Source organism: Mauremys mutica, unplaced genomic scaffold, assembly GCF_020497125.1.
Source record: "Mauremys mutica isolate MM-2020 ecotype Southern unplaced genomic scaffold, ASM2049712v1 Super-Scaffold_100290, whole genome shotgun sequence".
Classification (NCBI taxonomy): Eukaryota; Metazoa; Chordata; order Testudines; family Geoemydidae; genus Mauremys; species Mauremys mutica.
Window position 1 is genome coordinate 363,189 of NW_025423305.1, and position 6,106 is coordinate 369,294.

Sequence of the window (6,106 nt, forward strand, 5' to 3'; positions counted from 1 at the left end):
GTAACCCTGAAACTGCCTCAGAGTGCCTCTGGTAGAAAAGCCTTGCCTCTCTCTCTGGGTCCGAAACACCGCTGCCACCATGTCAGGGGTCTACCCTCACTTGAAACTGGGCGGTTTCAAAGTGAGGACCCGCATGTCTTCCCCCACCCCAAAATCCTAGGGTAGGTCTCCCCTTCGGCTGCCACCACCCGGTCAATTCCGTGGGCCGGGACACCCCTGTTTCCCCCCTTGGGAACACAGATCAATTCACAGAGGAGGAACCTCCCCCCTCCTCCCTCTCTCCAGCCTGCTCTGGAGACAGAGGTGCCTGGATTCAAATGCCTTGAATCTCTACACACAGGGAAGCAGCCCACTTCCCCCTCCCCTTCCCCTGAATTTCCCCAAGGGAAGGAATTAACCAAGTCCAAAGAAAAGAAAAGAATTTATTAAGAGAACAAAAGAAAATACAGAATCTCTATGAATCCAAGCTGGGCACTCATAGGGTATAACCTTATCAATCTCTGGAGAGAATCCCCTCTCCCCCTTTTCTCAGTAAAAAGCAATATCAGCAAACAGGAATAAAGCATTTCCTTTAGCAAACACACAATTGCCAATATAGAAATCAAATCATAAGACTAATTCGCCTTTCTAATTAATACTCACTATTAATTAGTAGAAACTACTCCAGGAGAACTTGGGGACATGACTGTCCTCTGTTAAATCCAAAACCAGTTCTCACACAGACAAAGGCTTCCCTCCACAGAGATTTGAAAAAATCTTATCTCTGATTGGTCCTCTGGTCAGGTGGTCCCCAGGTACTACATGTTAACCCTTTCCAGGGAAAAGAGACCTTAACCCTGATCTGTTTACTTATGACAGGGTCCGAGTCCCAGCCACGCTCCTCGGCACAAACACCAACGCTCCCTCCCTGGAGTGTGTCTGGGCTGAGAGTTAGCCCCTGAAACAAGCACCAAGCTTCAGAAGACAAGGCAGGGATAGATCACTTGACGATTGCCTGCTCTGGATATTGCCTCTGAAGCGCCTGGCATCGGTTACTGTCAGAAGACGGGATAGTGGCCTAGCTGGACCATCGGTCTCACCCAGGAGGGTCGTTCTTATCTTCACCACTTTCCTCTAACCCAAGCAAAGCCAGGAGCAGGCCCAGCTCAGCAACTCTAGCAGACTCCCTGGCCCCTGGCCCAGCATACAGCAAAACGACCCTGCCTCCGCCAGGATAGACAGCCACTAACTCCCTCTTCCAGACCAACGCAGCCCTTCCCCGCTTTGACTGTCTCCAAGCTGTCTGCGTGCTCCGCTCTGCTCCACGGCTGCCATGCTGCCTGAGATCAGGAGGCTGCGAGGTCTCACGGTCTCAGCTAAGCTGGTATCGCGTGCCACCCCGCCCATCTCCTCATTCCCTTCATGGACCCCTGGGATGTGAGTAATTCTGTATTTGAGTGGCTCTCCCTCCCGGCCAATGAGCTTGGCGTAGGCTAGCAGGGAGGGAGGAGGAAAGGGATTGTGCTCCAGTGAGAGCTCAGAAAGAAAGGTGCAGGTCCCCCACTAGAGCCCAGACCAGCAGAGCACAGCAGAGCAGAGCAGGCTGGAGAATGTGTGTCTGGGTCTGACTACTTCTCCCATGCTCTTCCATTTGAGCTAACGTCCCCCAGCTGTCTCCAGCCTCCCAGTCAGCGCAAGGGGGAGAAGGGCCTGGGAGGAAGAGCTTTGTGCTCTGCAAGGGCTGGCTTTTTGGGAGGCCAAGCAGGGAGAGGGATGGAGGCCAGTGGAGGAGCTGAGCCGGCTGACTGTCCATGGCTTCTAGAAGAAGGGCAAGAGAAGGTGCTGCAGCTGCCTGGCCGCTGGAGAATGCAGGCATTGATCCCGCTGCCTCTCGCATGCGAAGCGAGCGCTCTACCACTTGAGCTAATTCCCCTACCTTGGGAGGTGGTGTCTTGATCCATCCATTCGATAACGGAGGCCACATCGTTCCCCGTGCCAGCCGGTGACTCCTTCCAAAAGGGTCAGGCAAGGAAGGGCATCTCGTAGGCCAGCTAGCTCAGCTGGTTAGAGCGTGGTGCTAATAACGCCAAGGTCATGGGTTCAAGCCCCATGCTGGCCACTCCGGGTGCAGGAGGGAGAGGGTGGCTTCTGCTCTTTTGGCTGACTGCTAGGGGTGGCAGAGGCCAAAACCAGGTGGGCCAGGAGCGGGCAAGAGCCCTGCTGGGCGCAGGTCCCGGGGCAGGATGGAGCTCCTGACACCTCCTTGGGCTCCCCTCCCTGGGCTCCTCGCTCCACCTGCTGCCTGAAAGGAACCTGGAGACGGGTGAGCCCAGCCGGCTGCCTTCCAGGCTCATAGGAGGCCAGGCTTGAGCTGCCCGCCCATGAAGCCAAAATCGCAGGCCTGCCGGCTCGCCCCCATTGTCCACAGAGGGTTGACCTGATGGCCCGAATTCTTGCCGGCCGCCAGCTCCACCCAAATGTACCCGACGCCGGATCACGCTCCCCAGCCCAAGCCACAGAGGAAGGCTTAATACTCGGCACCCCAACCTAGGGGAGAGTGTCTGGGACTTGCCAATCAGAGTCTGGAGTCCTGCCCATGGTGTATGTACTATTGACAAACACTAATTGCCACAATCTATTTGAAGCAGGGTCAGTATGAATTCTACCCTACCACCTGTTGGTGATCAGTTGTCAAGGCCTTTTGGGGCTAATGTCATTTGCATGGTTACACCCACCCCGGATTGCATGATGGGAGTGCTTGTCGAAATGGTCATTTCAGCTGCTGTGCGATGCCCAGTCTCTTTGTTATTAGGCCAGGAGTAATCCAGTGTATTTTCCTGTTGATTTTGGATCAAGGACAGAGAAACTGTACCTGGCATTTGAGGCCTGAGAGCGTCACCCTGGCCTGCAAAGTACTCACTATTAAGGGGTATGGGTTCCTAATGGCAAAACATGGGGGGGAGTTTGGATTGGTTGTTTGTCTGGCTCATTTTTGAGTGGGTGTTGTTGATATTTTTGCTGGTGTGGAAGAAGAGATGGTTTTGAAGTTCTTCAAATTGTTGTTAGTGGTGTAATTGCTCACCCTAAGCTTATGCCTTTAGATCTTTTTCATGGTGTATTTTGTTTCTGAGGGCTTGGCTATACTTGCAAGTTGCAGTGCTGGTGGTGGTTTTCCAGTGCTGCAATTATTCTTTGTCCACACTTGCAAGACACATCCAGTGCTGCAACTCCCTGGCTGCAGCGCTGGCTGTGCACCCGTTGGGGTATAAGGAATGCAACGCTGGTGATCCAGTGCTGCTCATCATGTGTGGACACACACCAGTGCTTTAATTGGTCTCCAGGGAATAAGGAGATATCCCAGAATTCCTGTTCAGCCACTCTGCTCATCAGTTTGCACTCTACTGCTCTGGCCTCAGGTGACCCGCCCTTTAAGTGCCCTGGGAATTTTAAAAATTCACTTCCTGTTTGCTGCAGCCAGGTGTGGAGTGCAATCAGTTAATCTTTCCAGGTGACCATGCCTCCACGCGGCAAACGAGCCCCAGCATGGAGCAATGGCGAGTTGCTGGACCTCATTAGTGTTTGGGGGGAGGAAGCTGTGCAGTCCCAGCTGCGCTCCAATGGTAGGAATTATGATATCTTTGAGCAGGTATCAAGGTCCATGCTGGATAGGGGCCATGATCGGGACGCGCTGCAATGCAGGGTTAAAGTAAAGGAGCTGCGGAGTGCCTATTACAAAGCCCGCGAAGGGAACCGCCGATCCGGCGCTGCTCCCACGACCTGCCATTTTTACAGGGAGATGGACGCGATACTTGGGGGTGACCCCACTGCCAATCCGAGGACCACGATGGACACTTCTGAGCAGGGTGGGGGACAGGAGCAGCAGGAGGAGGAGGAGGCGGGGGGGGTGGAAACCGCGAGTGAAGCTACTGGGATGGGGGAAGACACCCCAGAGTCCCAGGAGGCATGCAGCCAGGAGTTCTTCTCAAGCCAGGAGGAAGGAAGCCAATCGCAGCAGCCAGCAGTTGCTGAAGGCGAAACAGAGGAGCGAGTTACCGGTAAGCGTCTTTTATTTTCAGGGTGGAAATGTTTCGGGAGAGGAGAGGGGGTTAGGGCTGCATACATGCATGCCTAGATGTGGAATAGCCCATTGATGTGGTCTATCATGTCGCGGTAATCGGCTGCAGTAATCTCCTCAAAAGTTTCACCCAGAGCGTGGGCAATGTGCCTGTGCAGGTTTATAGGGAGAGCCACTGTGGTCCTTGTCCCAGTCAGGCTAACGCGTCCACGCCACTGTGCCGCGAGGGGTGGGGGGACCATTTCTGCACACAGGCAAGCTGCATAGGGGCCAGGGCGGAATCCGCATTGCTGTAGAAGACCTTCCCGCTCTTCCCTAGTGACCCGCAGCAGGGAAATATCTTCCAGGAGTAACTCCTGTGGAAAATGTTGAGAGACTGTTTAGTGCAGATCCCCCATGCAGCTGTTTGCTGTCCCCAACACACAGAAACCCCTGCACAGCCCTAAAGCAATCTCAGTACCCCTTACTCACCATTTGCTGTCTCCTGTTGTGTTATGTGTGGTCTTATTTGGTATGGGAAAAGAATGCTAAAGTGAACACTGAAAACTCCTACAGTGTGTGGGAATTACTGTTTGGATGAGATAATTAACAATGCTACCCTGTCAAATGTTGCCATTTTTGCCTTCAAGAAGTGACCTTGACTGCTGGACTGCCCAGATCTACCACAGCACAGAGACTACAGAATCTGAGGAAAAAGCCTCGAAAAACCAGGGAAGACATGCTGAAAACAGTTATTGATCACTCTGCTCGAGAGAGTAAATAGCTGCAGGAGTGGAGAGAAAGGGAAAGCAGGATCCGCCAGAGGGACAGCAGGATCCGCCAGAGACATTGGCGGAGAAACGCTGTGGCAAAGAGGAAAAGCACAGACCAGCTGCTAGGCATCCTGGCGCGCCAAGCGGACTCTCTCCAGGCACTCGTAGCCATGCAGGCAGAGCAGTCCCGTGCTGCCCCACAGCCCCCCCCGTCCCAAATTTTATTATTTTCTGCCCCAATGTTAGCTCCAAACCCCCTTCCACAGCATCCAGGTTCTTACCACCACCAGCTGCATCCAACACCTGTACGTTCACCAACCAGCCCTGAGAACTACGACCCTTACTCTCTGCATTCAACCCCCATCACCATGCAGTATATGCACCCTGAAGTGCAGCAGCCATTGCACAGCACTGCAGACAGGACATATGCAAACTTGTGACTGTACAGTTCACCAACCCACCCCCCTGCCCTAGCTTCCTGAAATGTTGTGTGTCTGTCAATGAAGTATTTTTCTTTTCAATAAAATAAATCTTGGCTTTGAAAACAGTCTTTATTATTGCAGATAGTGAAAGATACCTAATCCCAGTAAAGAAACAGTCACTGGAAATCATGTTAGGGATAATAGAATCCTAACAGTGTAACCACTGCACTTCACTCCCATGCAAGGCAGCAAACATTACTGTTAGCTTTCAGCCTCAAATTCTTCCCTCAAGGCATCCCTAATCCTTGTAGCCCTGTGCTGGGCCTCTCTAATAGCCCTGCTCTCTGGCTGTGCAAATTCAGCCTCCAGGACTTGAACCTCGGTGGTCCATGCCTGACTGAATGTTTCACCCTTCCCTTCACAAATATTATGGAGGGTACAGCATGCGGATATAACCGCGGGGATGCTGCTTTCCCCCAAGTCTAGCTTCCCATACAGGGACCGCCAGCAGGCTTTTAAACGCCCAAAAGCACACTCCACAGTCATTCGGCACCGGCTCAGCCTGTAGTTGAACTGGTCCTTGCTCCTGTCAAGCTTCCCTGTATAGGGTTTCATGAGCCAAGGCAGTAACGGGTAAGCGGGGTCTCCAAGGATCACAATGGGCATTTCGACGTCCCCTACTGTGATCTTCCTGTCTGGGAAATAAGTCCTTGCCTGCATCTTCCTGAACAGGCCACTGTTCCGAAAGATGCGTGCATCATGCACCTTTCCAGGCCAGCCTGTATAAATGTCAATGAAACACCCACGGTGATCCACAAGCGCCTGGAGAACCATAGAGAAATACCCCTTCCGATTAACATACTCTGATGCTAGGTGGG

At 52.9% G+C, this 6,106-nt stretch overlaps 1 non-coding gene across 1 annotated transcript; it reads left to right on the forward strand.

The window, feature by feature from the left end:
- The first annotated feature begins 2,024 nt into the window (after positions 1-2,024).
- Positions 2,025-2,098, forward strand: TRNAI-AAU. The gene has a single exon. It is a non-coding gene; the product is annotated as a tRNA-Ile (tRNA).
- The last annotated feature ends 4,008 nt before the right edge of the window (positions 2,099-6,106 follow it).